General features: G+C 45.3%; 1 non-coding gene across 1 annotated transcript; it reads right to left on the reverse strand.

Moving 5' to 3' along the window:
- Positions 1-2,853: 2,853 nt before the first annotated feature.
- LOC116643872 lies at positions 2,854-2,956 on the reverse strand. The gene has a single exon (XR_004301653.1). It is a non-coding gene; the product is annotated as a U6 spliceosomal RNA (small nuclear RNA).
- Positions 2,957-16,359: the final 13,403 nt, after the last annotated feature.

A 16,359-nucleotide genomic window follows, 5' to 3' on the forward strand; every position in this document is an offset into this window, starting at 1 on the left:
GAATTCTGGAAGAATTGTCTTCCAGGGGTTCCCAGGTGATTGGATCTTGGATTTAGGTATTTCAGAGGCAGTAAAACAACAACAACAACAACAAAATGACTAAGGAACAGTCGGGCAAAACCCTGCGGTTTGGCCGAGACCAGAAAGGTCTCTGCCATACCCTTGGCTGCTGAATTGGTCAGCAAAGGACACTGGCTATTCCCCAGCCCTCGTACACCCTAGTGCTTGGCTCACTGTGCACCCTGAAACCTCAGAGCTCAGCACCTAGTCCTCTCTCCACGCATCTCTTGGAACCCCTGATTGTGCCCTGCTCTGAGTAATTAGTAAAATTAGTTTGCAGTAATTATATAATTTCTCTTCTCATCCCCTTTAACATGGTATCAACATTTATGCAAATTAGAGATATTATCAATAATCAAGTATTCATATAACATCTGCTGTGAGACAGAAATCAACTGAATTAAGAATTTCCAAGGTGAACTATTTCAATTCTGGAGACTTCCAGAACTCTCAGACCTTAGCTGGGAAGTGATTTATTTGGGAGGCATGGAGGGAGAAGTGTTGTCCTTGGCTACTAATAAACCAGTAGAGGTGAATTCATGTTTGCATGCGTTATAAATCAAGGATAAGTTAGGATCAGGATAGACCACCCAGGGTTAATTATGTAGAGAGATCTGTTTGTTTCTGTGCAGGCTCTTAGGTTCTTCGGGGCAATGCAGTCCATCGTAGGAAGACTGGAGGCAGGAGCTCCCCATCCTTCAAAATAAAGTCACATTTATAGGTACCACATTTATAGTACTCCAACATATTTTGGGGAAACACAATTCAACCCATATACCAACCCTCCTCCCCATAGGCCACATGTCTGGGAAAAGCCTTTGTTCAATAGCAGCTGGGGAGAGGGATGCTTAAGAGACTCAGAGCTCCATCTAAGATTTGGTCCAGAAGTTTCTGAAATTCTGGAGAAAAAAACTGACCCCCCAATTCTAAAGTTTTAGTGGTTCTCCATTGGTGCTGACTTCCAACTAGAGACTAGAAGTTGCCTTTGGAGGTGCAGATGATTCTTTTGGGAAAAATACACTGATTGCCCTTTTATATATGCCAACGAAAGCAAGTATCCTGTTCTGAAATAGGATGGTTCAAGGTAAAGACATTTCTATTGTAATATAAAAATCTGTCTTCATTAATCTGCGGAGCGTTTCTGGGGGAAGCAGTTAGGCCTGGATTCTGGGTAGGGCAGAAATGGTTTCAAGTGCCTTCCTTTGCTTGGCGTGGGGATGGGGGAAGCGGATGGGGGATGGGAGTTAGAGGCTAAGGAGCAAGTGGCCCTGAAACCGCAGTAGTGTGCTGGAGCTAGATGTATGGACTTCTGCAAAATTGTAAAATTGTCAGGAATTTTGCAAGTTGGTTGACAAGCATGGCCATCATTAAAAATTAAATTATGTAGGGGCACCTGGCTGGCTCAGTTGATAGAGCGCGCGACTCCTGACCATCGGGGTTGTGTGTTTGAGCCCCACACACTAGGAATCAGACTCCTCTAGCCCGTTGCTAAGCATCTACCAACGCACCACTGGCAGGGGGACACCGTGGAGGCTCTGGGACTTGTCCGGTTTCCAATGCCGTTTGTCTCCTCTGCGCCGGACAAGAGGAATTAAGGAGCAGGCTAGTGTCCGAGCCCAGCAGCGGGGGCAAGCAAGTGACAAGGTGGCAGGAGGGGACGCGTACATGGAGTGCAGCTCAATCCACACGCTGACACTTCTAGCAATTGGTACGCCATGTGAGCTCAGCGCTAGCACCTGAGTACTGCGGGCCCAACTCCATTCTGAAGCCCCCAAATAAAAAAGAATATATAAACATAGCTTGTGGATTCTCAGAAACTGTCTCAGAAGGGAACAGGAGAAAGGATGGAGTTTCCCATCATCCCACAGGCAGGGGCTCCGGCTGTGGTCAGGGAGCGTGAAACCTTCTCAGTTCCAGAAAATCAACTGTGGTCTTCCCAACAGGCTTTCTCAAGAACTACAATGACCCAATGTGCCCCAGGACCCTCCAAGAGGGGGACATTTGTAGCATTTCCCAAAGTTAGCTGTGCACAAATTATCTCAGGGGCTAGGGCTCCACAGAAACAAACTTTGGAAAGCTCTAAACCAGACACGTGTACATCATGGAAAATGATCTGGCCCGCGGGCGTTTTCCAGCCCAGTACAGTTCAGTGATCCTGAAAGAAGGAGATGTTTGTTACTTTCCCACTCGTGATTGTGCTCAGGTGAGCCCACCCTTAGAGCCCTTCCTCCTCACTCCATCCCCCAAAGTACACGATGGGAAGAAATCTTTTTGCAATGATCTAATGAGGAGGAGCAAACTGCAGAATATTGGCAACTCCATCGTGTGCCCAGAAAACATCAGTGAGGGCCAGGGTTGCAAAATTTAGCAAATAAAAATATAGGATGTTCCATTAAATCTGCATTTCAGATAAACAAGGAATGATTTTTGAGGTCGATGAACCAGTACCATTAAAAGATGATTTTGTTATTTATCACAATCAGACAGGTAGATAAGAAAAAAAATTTCTGCCTTTAGAGCTCATAAAGTAAATTTACTCTGTCTTCTTAGTATGTTTCTTTTTAACAGTATCTGAAGCAACAGCTATAGGTTTAAACAAGGAATGATTTTTAATATCTGCACATCCCATGTACTTTTTGGGACCTACAAATACTAAAAACATACGTAGTTGTTTCTCTGAAAATTTAAGTGGGCATCTGATATTTTCCTGAGATCTCAAGGGAGGGCAGGGTTTTTGGGGTCAGACAGATCTGGCGGGACTTTGAGTTTGGCCACTTAACTAGCAACACGAGCTAGTGAAGCAACCTCTTCATGAATGTGCATGTCATCCTTGCGCAGAGGCCATGCTCATCTTCTCTGTATCGTTCCGATTTCAGTCTATATGCTGCCCAAGCGAGCCCTGAGGCAACCTCTGGGACCCTCGATTTCCCAGCTATGCGTAATTATGAGAGATAATATTTCCTTCATAGGATGGGGGATAGAATTAAATTTGAAATGTCATAAAATAGACTCTGGCACAAATTATTAGCACATAGTAGCACCAGGTCCACTTTCTCCTCATACTGTTCTTTCATTTGGGGTTAATCGGGAGGAAACACATCATTTCGCTGGACTCCTGAAGGCTATCGGGAGCAACAAAGCCACTCTTAAGACTTGCCCTGCCAACCTTTCAACTTCTTTGGGGTTTTGGTAGTTCAGAGTCAGGACCCGACTGACAATTGCCTTCTCATCATTCCTGGGACAGCCCTTCAGACCCAAAGAACCTCGAAGACATCTAGAAGCCTCGGTGAGACTAAACCAGTAGCCCCTTGTCTACCTAGTTATTGAAAGGTTCAACGAGATTCCACCAGAACAATGAGCTAAAATCTTCACAGAAGCCTCCATGTGCTATGGGCCAACAGGCCAGGGAGGAGGGAGAACCCTCCTCAGATGGTTCTTCTCTGCATCTTTCCCGCCACCCTGTAGCTGACACATCTCCATTTTACTCTCAATTTTCCCAGCTGCTGAAGGAAAACCTCAGAATCGATGCCCCCCAAGATGGTGACTACTTCAAGCCCTATTTGTCTTGACACTGGTGTATGTAATTATTTTGATTCCGGAGTTATTTCTCTAATTATGTTCCATTTGGACTAAGGCTCATTATTTAACATTTGGAGTATGCCTGGATTGACTGGAAAGAAAATCAGTTGACTTGGGAAGTGAGGGGAATTAGAGGCAAATGTGGAGCAAGTCAGTATTCTAAACCGCTTGTGTGTAATTCTGGAAGTAGATAATCCATAGGTAGCATATAGAGAGCTAACTTAAGAAAAAAAAAAAGCCATTTCCTGCAAGAAATGAGAATAGTCCAAGGTTGCCATTGTTCTAATTCTGGCTTTGGTTTTTCCCAGAGCACAGGAATCTTCACGATCTTTTCAAAACAAGGTTAAGGAAGTTGAACGCTTCCTTTGAAAGAAAATACCACCTCATTTGAATGTTTAAAAATACCCATTGAGCATAGGATCAATTGCCATCCTACCTACTGCTTGGGTATCAAGGATGTTTGTAAAAGTTTTAATTAAATAGTTAACAGGGAAAAAGCCATAATTTAAGGGTGCAATTACCAGAAAAACACTTTATTTCATTATTAACTTCTTCAGATTGATCTAAAGCATAGACAGAAGCCTTGCTTTTAAGTAACAAAACAAAACCAACACTGCCTGGCATTAGCAACTACTTTTAACCATTTCTAGAGTCAGTCTGTGGACAGTATCACATGCTAGTGAGGATGGGGAGCAACTGGATCTCTCACACACTGCCGTATTGTAAGCATATGCTCACCATGCAGTCCAGCCTGAAAACCATGTCCATGCAAAAAACTGTACGTGAAGGTTTATAGCAGCGTTATTCATAATTACCCCAAGCTGGAAATAAGCCAAATGTCACTCACCTGGCGAGTGGATAAACAAACTACTGTAAAGTAAATACTACTCAGGAATAAAAAGGAACAAACTACGAATGCATGCCAAAGCAAGCCTTGTGCCAAGAGAAAGAGGCCAGACTCAAACGGATACACATCATATGATTCCATTGATTGTGGCAAAGGCAAAGCTGTAGGGATGGAGAACAGAGCAGTCGTTGCCAGGGGCTGGGGTGGGGAGGAAAGGACTGACTACAAAGGATCAGGAGGGAACTTTGGCAATAACAGAAATGTTCTATGTCCCGACTGTGGTGTGGTTCAATGCATTTGTTAGAATTTATAGAACAGTAGATTTAGGAAAGGTAAATTTTAATGCATGTAAATTATACTGTCTCCATAAAACTGATTTTAAAAAGTCATTTTGTGACTTCCTAAGTATCACGCTGATGTTGAATAAGCTTTCATTAAACACCCTTGATGCAAACATGGGTGGGGCGGGTGTGTGGTCCTTTGCTCTTGGAATATCTAGCCCAGGTGGCGCACTGTAACTGCTTTCCTCTGTCTGAGCAGGAGGTAATGACAGGGCCCATGACTGACTTGTAGAGCTCTTGAAGGACAGTGGCCACCATCTGTCCCTTTTGGAAAAGGTCCTCTGTCCCATGGATGTCGTCTGCACATCGTCCACACCATCCATGGATGCTGGGACATGGACGCGTCAAGTAATTGCTGGGTTTATATTTGTTTGCTTGGCTTTAAAGATCTCTTAACCATGTCATGGTGGCTGTTTCATTATTCATAATAAATACGGTAATAAGTATACAGTCATCGACACAGATCTATAGGGCCCAGAAGCACACACATGGTGGGATGCAGTAATGGGTAAATGCCCAACAGCCACCACGGGGGGTTGCTCATCCTTCTGACACTGCCCATGAGTCTACACTTGCTCCTGATGCTAACAGAGGATTAACAGTATCACCCTACTCAAAGAATGGAATCTCTTTTGGGACATAGGGCCAACAGACCATATGCTTAGGATATAAGGTATCTAATGCCAAGTTTTATGGCTCACTATTGAATTTGTGAAACTAAGCCTGACTATAATGAAAAGCTATTTTAAAAATATTTTCATGATTGACTTCCTTGGCCCACCCCAGTTCAACTCCACGCACATCATTTCGCTACAGCTGAAAACAGAATATTTAGAGAAAGCAAAACATACATAGACATGACCAGCTATCCACAAGATCATTACAACAGCAAGCAGGAACACAAACTTTGGGGCTTGGGTGCAAAATCCACACACTAGCTTTGTGAGCTTGTGGAAGTTTATTAACCTCTCTGACCCTATATCCTGTTGTGTAATAGAGATAATAAGAGTCACCTCATAGATTCGCTGTAGTGATTAAATGACATAACGCTCTGACATATGACATAACGTATGTACATTACTCAGCAGGTTGCTTCAGCAAATGGTGGCTATTTGCCCAAGTGTTAACTGATGTGAAGTGAGACTTTCTCTTTACTCACACTCTCTTCTTCCTGTAACAGAATTGTCAGTGATTGCTACTATGGCCCCTTCCCTGCTGGCAGCCAGGAGTACATGTATTTATGGTGAGAATTTAAGGCCAAGAACAGAGGCTCCACTCAGTGCTGAGAGGCCCCGGGCTCGGCGCTCAGCGTCTGGCAAGGATCCTGGTGAGAGCTCCCGGCCCCTGGCGGTGCTGACAGCCCTGACGTTTGAACTCTTGCGGGGCCTAAGGTTTGTTTCTTTCATTGTCAGGAATTATTTTTTTCCCCAGATCTATTGGGATATAATTGCCATACAACATTGTGTATGTTTAAGGCCTACAACATGCTGCTTTGATACACGTATAAATAGTGAAACTATTACAATAAGATTAGTTAGCGCTTTCATCACCTCACAAATTACTATTTTGTCTGTATGTGTGTGTGGTGAGAACGTTCAAGATCTATTCTCTTAGCAACTTTCCAAATACTTAATATAGTATTGTTAACTATGGTCACCAAGCTGTATGTTAAACCCCCAGAACTCATTCATCTTATAACTGAGAGTTTGTACCCTTTGACCAACATCTCCCCATTTTCCCCCTACCTCCTGAGCCCCCGCAACCACCATTCTAGTCCCTGTTTCTAGGAGTTTGGCTTTTTTAGATTCTGCCTATAAGTGAGATCATACAATATTAGTCTTTCTCTGACTTAGACTTAGCAAAATGCCCTCAAGGTCCATTCATGTTGTCACAAATGGCAGGATTTCCTTCTATTTTTATGGCTGCCTCATGTATCATCAGGGATTATTGCTCTATTCTTCCTTTGCGTCCTGAACCATAGCCAGCTCTGGCCTAATAAAAATGCCTATTTTAAAAAGGAAGGAAGACACAAAGAATCCTTATCTAAATAACCCCATTTTCCCCCAACTTCTCCAGAGCAGACCCTTAAACTGCAGCTGCTTCTTGTCATGGCTTCCAACTAGAAAAATATATCTTTTCTTGAGTCATTAACAATAACAGAAGTTGGAAGAGAAAAAAGTCCTACAGTGATCTCATCCTCACTGTGTTTGTATTTGTCATTGGACCTAGCAGTCTGGGGCTACACATGGGTCAGGGTGCACACATGGTCCACCCTCCTCCATCCTCTTCTGGACACACTCGTACCACAGGCCTGACTGTCCCAGGTGGCCTCATTTTATGTTAGTGACCCTCCTTGGCCACGGCTGATTGGACTGACGCACGTAAACTATGAACGATGCTCTGATTCAATAGTTATGTTGGGCTGACCAGAGTCTATCTCCTGGAATCTGGAACAGTCATATGTATAAACTGGATAGTTTATATACTATACATATGCCTACACAAAGTTTATATATTACACACACGTGCACACATACACATATGGCCAGTGGGTAGTAGACACTGGGAATGAAAGGATTTGGGAGCTGAAGATTGGGGAAGAGAGTAGCCATTATATGCACCGCGCATAGCAAGGTCATGAAGAGAGACTGGGAGGAACAGGAGGGGGAAGAACAGGGGGGCAGTGTCTGGAGCTACCTCAGTCCTGCCCTTCCAACATTTGGGGGTTCGTTTTTCTCTGGTTTCTTGAGATCCCTCCCTGACTTCACCCGAGTGGGTTCCTAGTCCCTGAAACCTTTGCACAAGCCATTGAAGCAGTCAGAAATAGTTGTTGGTTTCAACTATCATTGAGCAGGGCTTTAAAAAAACATTTTTTAAAAAGATTTATTTATTTGAGAGAGAGCGCGCACGTGCAGGGGAAGTGGGGGAGGGCCCTCGCGGAGGGAGAGAGACCTCAAGCAGATTCCCTGCTGAGCGCTGAGCCAGATGGGACATGGGGGCTCAATCCCATGATCCTGAGATCATGACCGGAGCCGAAATCAAGAGTTGGACGCTTAACTGACTGAGCCACCCAGGTGTCCCTAAGAAACCATTTTAAAGACAGTGCTATGGATCCATACATGCTGCCAGTGGCTGAAATGGTGAGGCAGAGTCCACACCCCGCCCTTTGTGTCTCCTTCCTAAGGGAAGATGGGGTCTGTACCTCACCATGCAATGGAAGCAGGATGCCCACTGGTGCGAGATGAACAAACAGGGTAACTTCTAGGAAAAGGCCAAATTCTAAAAGAGTGATCAGTAGAAGGTTAAACTCTAGCAAGAAGATCTCACCACAGCACCCTCTGCAGCTGGGGGACGCTGGGATGGGGGAGGGAAATGGAAGACCCAGAGGGAAGGGACAAGAACAGACACTGAGGAAAGGAGGAGACAAGGCAGGGGAGGCTCTAAGCGTCCGGAGACAAGTATTAAGGCAGGGAGGGACAGGGGAGTCATTGAGGGAACAATAAGGAATGTGGGACCCACATGGGAGGAGGGAAAGGGGGAGGTACACCAAGTGCCTGGGGCACAAGGCAGAGAGCGGAGAATGGCTTGAGCAAGAGGAAAAGAGAGAGAAGGAGACACAGAATGAGGAACTACAGAAAAGAGGTCAGGGAAGTTAGAGAGGAATAGTGGAAGAGGCTGGGGAGGGGCAGCCAGAGGGACTCCCTGGTTCTGATGCTTTCTCCTCATCAGTGACCCCTAGTCCATGTCATGGCCTCTCCCCATCTAGACTGTCCTCATTTTCTGATTGGTTAAAAAATTTCTATTAAAAAATTTCTATTTCTATTAAAAAAATAGTTACTAATACCTTCCTTGTCTATCTGACAGGGTAGAAGTCAGGACCAGGGGAAGAACTGTGGACGTAAACTGCAGCTAGAGAAAACAGCATGTGCAAATGCCCTGAGGCTGGAGGTGTGTGCACTGGAGAGAAGACCAGTGCCACCAGAGTGGAAGAGAGTGGTGTGAGATGATCCTGGAGGGCTGGGGACCATGGAGTCCATGTGAAAGATTTTGGTCTTCTGGGGAGGGAGGGGTAGTTGTGGTCAAATTCATACTGTCCTGATTCCTCTTTTTTCATCATCTGTCCATCCCTGGCATATTCTACTTTACCACCTGCACGTATAAATGTAGCCACACCTCTTTTATTTTTCCTATTAATTGCTGGAGCCCCATATGTCAAATTGCTCACCTGTGAAGTCTCCCCCTCTAGTCATCCAAGAACCCCAAGCTCTTACTCAATCCAAAGGGAACAGATTTTCCTTCCAAATACCCCTGAGAGAGGCTGAGAAAGGCTAGTGAGCTCAGCTGTGCATTGTCACAGTCTCTGGTCACTGTCCAACACTGTCCCACTCATACAGATACTGTGGACTGCCGAGGGGAGGGAAGGCTCCAGGGTTAAAATCACATTTACCTTGCTCACGCACAGCCTTAGTCTCCAGAGCAGAGTCAGAGGTGCTGGGCCCCAGGTGCACCCACCTGTCCAGCCCAACCCTTCACCACCAGTGCAAGAGCCCCTTGGGAGCCCTTGTTGTCCTTCCTGCTGAGGGACCTCACTAGGATCCTCCTGATCCTTCAAGAAGCTCCCTAGTGTTGACCCTCTCAGGAAGCTGCTCTGTCCCCCAGCACTAGCTCTGCAGACCAAGGGGCAAATGTGGAGGCATTTTTGTCAGGAGACAACAGCTCCCTTACCCTCCAGGCCAACAAGACACTACCTGGCCCTACATTCAGGTGACCGACAGCCTTTCCTGAGGCCACCTGCTCTCTCCATTTCCACACACAGAAGATAAGAGTTTGTCTTTACTTTTTTTCCTCCTTACACAGTCACTCATTATTATAATATTATGAATATAAAAATAATGAAATCAGAAAATATCAATAGAAAAACATTCCATATTTCCTCAACTAATAACAGACATTTATGTCGGCATGTTTATCACAAACTCACAGTTTCCATGGTTGAACGTGCTCCCTAGAAGTGTGCCTGCTTCATTCCAGAAAGCCTTATAGGATGTGACAGTCCACTGAGTAAGTGGTGGCTCTCGGCCCTGACACTGGGAGTCCCACTGTGAAAAGAGTTTTTATTGTGGAAAACATTTACTCTGAATAAATATTACTGGTATACATCTCCCGAAACTTAATTTTTTTAGAAAATAAAAAATCGTGGACTGCAGATTAACGCCACAATGAGATACTATACGTCTAGCAGAATGGCTAAAATTAAAACAAATAACTGACAATACCAAGTGCTGATGAGAGCATGGAACAACTGGACTCTCATTCATTGCTGACCTGAGTGCAAAATGGCACAGCCACTTAGAGAAACGATTTTGCAATTCCATATATATATTTACCCTATGACCCCACAATCCCACTCCTAGGAGAAATGAAAACACATGTCCACACAAGTTTTTATAGCAGCTTTATTTGTAATCGCCCCAAATTGGAAGGAATCCAAAGGTTGGTGAACAGATAAACTGTGGTACATCCTTACCACGGAATACTATGCAGCCATCAAAAGGAGCCAAGTACTGAAGCACCCAACAACTTAGATGCAGCCCAAGGGCATTATGCTGGAAGAAGCCAAACTCAAATGGATTCCATTCATATGACATTCTGGAAAAGGCAACACTATAAGGACAGAGAACAGATAGTGGTTGCCTGGGGGTGGGGGTAAAACAAAGAGGATTGATTACAAAGGGAAACAGGAAATCTTAGGGTGCTGAAAATAGTCTCTATCTTGATTGTGGTGGTTACACAACCATAAATTTTTGTCAAAAACTTATACTAAAACTGTATACCTAAAAAGTGTAATGGAGCAAATAGAAGAGTCGCTGCTGAGGGGAGGGGAGGCTCCAGGGTTAAAATCTCCCCTAAAAAGGGGAGAATCTTACTGGATATAAATCACAAACTCAATAAACCTGATAGGAAAAATTATGTTTGTTTTCCCACTGAGAAAAAGCTCTTTTAAGAACCTTAAATATGTATTTTTTTTTTCATGGTTCCTTTGTCATTGGAATAGGCCATGAAAGCCAGTAAGTTGAATTTGCTTTTCCATTTGAGGGTAAGATGTTTTACTGCCTCTGCCTAAATTAAGACAACTCGTCAGAGTCTCATCACGAGGAGGTAGTTTTCTCATGACTTTATAGTCCACATAGCCTTGTTTTTAGGGCTACACCTGCCCATAAGAAATCAACGGCCTAAGTCACAGGGAAGGGCTCCAGTCCACCCCCAACCCCGAAGGGGCTTGGGCCTATAATGCCACCTCTTCCAAGCTGGTGCCAATTTATTATGCTTCCCAAACTGGGAGAAAAAGAAACAGCCTTTCAACCTGCACATCCCGGTATCCCTCACTCTCCCCAAATGTCAGAGGCCAGGACAGAAAGGCCCCCCAGTGCCCATTTTGATTGTACTGGCCAGTGAAGGCGGTATACTGGGGGGGGCTACACGGCATAAGCCCCCTTCCCTCCATGTGACATCAGGAGATGACAACTTTGGGTCAGCTACCACAGTCTTGTGAATTTACAATGGAAAAGGCGCACCTCTCGGACCTAGTTTCAAAGAGTGGGAAGGTGTCTGAGGTGGGCAGCAGGGTTAGTTAATAGTTGTGTGGCCCGACTCAGGAAGTGGACACGACGTCTGAGGCCACCACTGTGTCCAGGAATGGACAGCTGTAAGAGACAGGGGGAGGGTGACGTGTAACAGATGGTCTCTCCCACTAACATCTTCCAGGAGCTCTGCTGGTGCACGGTTGTCTCTCATCCCATCCCATCCTCACCCCAACCCTATAAACTATTAGGGTGATCTTCAATTTGCACACGTGGGAAGTAGAGCTAAGGAGGGTGGCTGCACGAGGGAAGTCAGGAAGCAGTAGGGCTGGCTCTGGACTCCGGGTCTGCCTGCGACTCTTCTATTTGCTCCATTACATGGGGGAACAGGGGAACGTCTCCAGTGCCTCGCGGTAGAAGGAAGATACTGGAAACGTCCTGGAATTTGTCATTTTAACTTTTATGCTATTGGCAATCTTATTCTTAAATGAAGATTTTGGGGGGGAAAGTGTTCCTGCATGTCAGTTTTACTAAGGGGAATGGAGGAAAGAGATGCAAACTAAGCAGGGGTTTCAACTTCACCCTGGGGTCAAGGTAACTGTGCAGTAACGAGGTGGACAGACCTAGAGAGAGAGTCAGGCTCACAAGAGCATGAGAAGCCAGGGTGAAGGGAATCATCGAAGGTCACAATCAGAGGTCACTTAGGTGTCCCTCCCCACTTGGAAATGTATTCTGTGCTCCCCTTGTTCAGACCTTGGGGGACACTGAGTTGTTTTCCTAAGGGAGGCAGTTCCTTAGTGGGGGCAGCCATGGGGGTGTCGGGCCAGGGTCTCCAGCATCTGTGGCCCCCTGCCCCTCTGGGCTTGGCTTCAGTGATTCCACCCGACATGCTGTGCCTGCTGCTGGCCCCACCAGTGCCCAATTTTGGGTCCCCACCTCTTTTTGGCAAGGCATTGTTGCAAGGCAGTCTGTTCACCGGCCAGCACAGCCCCTCCTTGGCGGCAGTTGGGGGGGGGGGGGTAAGGGTGCGGGCGGGGACGGCATGCTGTGGCAGGAATTCCAGATAATCTCTGTTCCCAGAAGCTCCTCTGGTGCCCTATTGCAGAGCAATGTCCAAGGTCTTCCCTAACTCTCTAGGATGTCCCCAGATGCCTTAGGACTCTAGCTAGCTTCACCTCCTTTCTCAGGGATGCTCAGGGCCCAAGCATAAATAAAAATGATGACTCACCAACTGAATGTTTAGGCCTTTGAATGCTTATTCCCTCCCCTTAAAGGGGGCTATGCAACTGGTGCCCAGAGCACCCCACAGCTCCCCAGAGCAGATGGCCAAGGGGAGCCATGTACCCTTAGAGACTGTCAAAGAGCAAATGTTTCAAAATGACACCTCTTCCACCAGAGACAGAACCTTTGCTCAAACTCACTCTTTTGCCCAGTACCTAACCATAAATAGTTTGTTGAGTCAGCACAAAGAGTGAACGTGACATCTTTTATCTGTTTATATAACAGGTTCCTCTACCCAAGTGTCTCATCGGTTTTCTTGACTTTACAAATAGTCGCTTTTCAATGACCTGTGCCAATGGAATGCACTAGTACAGTCGACCCCGGTCCCCACCAGAGAGCAAGGCCAGACTAGCTTGCTGAAAGGATGAGGGAGCACATGGGGACTGTTTAGTCTGGCCCCACTAACCCCAGCCAGCAAGCCAGCCAGCCAACCTGCACATGGGTAAGCAAGTCTTACCAGGCTCACCCAGGCCTGAAGAACCAGCCAAGCTGAGCCAACCCACAGAATAAAGGGTGGTTGCTTTAAGCCACTATGTTTGGGGGTGCTTGTTACATAGCAGGAACCCCTTCCTCTCGCCACAGGAAGGTTCGAGTACATCACATTCCAACTGCTCTTTGCACTTACAGGTAGAGAGAGAAATGAATTCTTCCTTCTTCTGGTAGTGGAGCTAAATGTGGGCAGGAGACCCTAGACTCCATTTCCCCTTCAACTCTTTCACTGCACAGCCAACCTGTATTTTAAAGAATTTTCTTATGAGATCAACAGCAGATACATCGTCAAAGCAAAGCATTTTCTGTCTCAACTCTGTTGTTGAGGGTTCCACTGATAAGAAATAACATAACCAACATTTGACACCACAGTGGACCAGAGATCAGGAATAAGTCACATCAATTATTTTACAAAGAGCCCCGTTCAAGCAAGCCATGAAAAAAAAAACTTTTATGGTGAACTCTAAGTTTAATAATCTCTTTAGCACATTCCCCCCAAATTTTTCATTATTGTCTTCATTTTATTCTGTTTACATCTGTCATATATGTCTCTGTAATACATAGACACAGACCTCTATTTGCCATACATTTCTACCACTTAACTGTCTTTGGATCAATATTGAATGTGGGGATCAGGGTGGGAAAGAATACCACCTTTTTCTGAAAGTAGATTCTTATGTATTTATTTAGCACCTTTTATTGAAGGAGCTCAAGATACTTAAACATTCACTGTAACATCCTTTTGTTTTCTCTGGGTAAGTGTCAAAAATGATCACTAGTGCTTTTTTATAGAAAGAAATATGAAAGCACAGAAAGGTGAAAGTAGTATCATGAGATGATGATAGTCACGGTAGAGACTCAGGTGTTTAGCTTTAGCATTCTACTCTGTGAACCACATTTTGTCTGTTTAATACACTCCATATCAAAAGGTATAGTGGTTTCTTCCATTTTTATGACATCTCTCTTTGGATGGATGTTAACTAAATGGGCAGAACAGACAGTAAATTCCCACAAACTAATCATCCCGGCAGTGCAGTTACTTCCTGCAGCCTTTTATGTAAGCTAAGAAGTCCCATAAATTATAGAGCCACCCTCTGCTTCTCCATTAAAAATTATAATTGAGGGGCACCTGGGCGGCTCAGTCAGTTAAGCATCTGACTCTTGATTTCGGCTCAGGTCATGATCTCAGGGTGGTGAGATGGAGCCCTGCATCGGGCTCTGCACTGGGTGTGGAGCCTGCTTAAGATTCTCTTTCCCTCTCCCTCTAACCCCCTCCACCCCTCCAATCATGCTCCCTCTCTCTCAAAAAAAAAAAAAAAAAAAAAGTCATAATTGACTGCTACTATTCCAGCACTTCCAAGAGATCTGCAACCAGTAAGGAGAAACCAGTGACCAATGGTCATTCCTTCAGCTGGGCACCTGTGGCCATTTAAGTCTGGACACTGACCACTATTAGCACTCTTAAAACCTACCAGATGCACAAAATTAATTTTAATGTGCTTAGGTATTTTAACTTTTCTTTGGTATATGAGAATAAATACTCACTGACCACAACAGATGGAAGAACCCAGGTATTTCCTTTCAATCTGACTCATGCTGTGTGTTTCCTCACAAGCAGGCTGATCTAAGAGAAAAGTATCTCTGATAAGTTTTCTTAAATTCACAATATGAGGATTTGGTTTTTAAATAAGATGCTTTGGAAAATAGCAGAAATGTTTTTCATTTCTACAAGGCTAAATTACAGATGCACAATTATTTAGGAAGAAAACAGGGTCTATTGCCTAAACACACTTATGCACTTCTTATCTAGAAAAAGAAAACACAAATTAACATTTCAGTTTTATCCCTTCTTTCTTTTTTTTTTAAAGATTTTATTTATTACTTATTTGAAAGAGAGAGCAGGAGGAGGGGCAGAGGGAATTTCAAGCAGAGTCAGAGACCCTGAGATCATGACCTGAGTGGAAACCAAGAGTGGGATGCTTAACTGACTGAGCCACCCAGGTGCCCCATCCCTGCTTTCTTGAATTTCCCTGGCAGCTGCTTTTCACCCTGTACTCGGGCTATCCTGTGTCCTATTCATTTCTCATGTATTTTTGAGAGAGACATTAAGAATAAGAACGCCAAGCCGCAGCAACTTGGATTTTAGAGATTTAGTTACCAAAGTACCTGATTGCCTCTGCTGGAATGAGTAAATACATTCACCTCAGGGGTGAGCCATTTTTGGGGTGAGGAAAAGAAGGACACATTACAGCTTAGTTCTGCCTGTGGATTGACAGAAACTTAAAAACATTCAGGGGGAAAGTAGGGTTTCCCTTTTTCATTCCTTTAAAAAAAACACGAGAACACAGGAAATTTTTCAAAAACGAAAATCCTCTCCATTTGCTCCTGAGCCTCCCTCTAGGCTTCACAGTCCTGGCCTTTTCACCGAAAGTGCTTAGTACAGACCTCCCTGCCTACCCCTCCCCCCCAAAAAAACCCATCACCAAAACACAGGCAACCTACTTTCAAGAAGGGGTGCAAAAGAAAATATATAAAGAAGACCAGCACCCTTAGGAGAATTTTCAAGAAAACCCTTACAGAGTAAAAACAAAAGGGGGGGAGAGTATCAAGAAAATGTTATGGAAATGAAATACAAACATAAGGGAAAAAAACGGACCCAAAGAGAACAGAACAACCATTAAAACAGATGCCATAAAGAGACAAACTACTGATGAAATGATAATGGGGAATAGGAGGGGACGGAGGAAAACCCTAAAAGGAGGTAAAAAGTGGAGCGACGTGTACCTGTGTCATCAGTTGATACGTGACTGTGGGTATCAGTAAATGGTCATAACAATTGCAGGTTTTTAAAAAGTGCCCGATTCTACAAAGAGCAAGGTGAGCGCTGAATGTCGGGCCATTTGACGCGGATGTACCGAAAGGGAGGGCGGTCAGGGAGCAGAGCCGGACCACCGCCCCGCCCAGGCGCAGGTGCGCGCCGTCCCCAGGCCCCGCCCAGGCGCCGGTGCCAGCCCCACCCCCCGGCCCCGCCCAGGCGCAGGTGCCCCTGGCTCCCGGGTGGGGTAGAGACGCGGCCCCTGTGGTGCCCGCGGAGGCCGGGCTGGAGACCCAGAGATCGGAGCCCGCCCCCAGGCAAGGCGGCTCCGAGGGGCGCCGAGAGCCGCTGCGGGTCCCCGGCCGC

Source organism: Phoca vitulina, unplaced genomic scaffold (assembly GCF_004348235.1).
Source record: "Phoca vitulina isolate PV1807 unplaced genomic scaffold, GSC_HSeal_1.0 scaffold27, whole genome shotgun sequence".
Classification (NCBI taxonomy): Eukaryota; Metazoa; Chordata; class Mammalia; order Carnivora; family Phocidae; genus Phoca; species Phoca vitulina.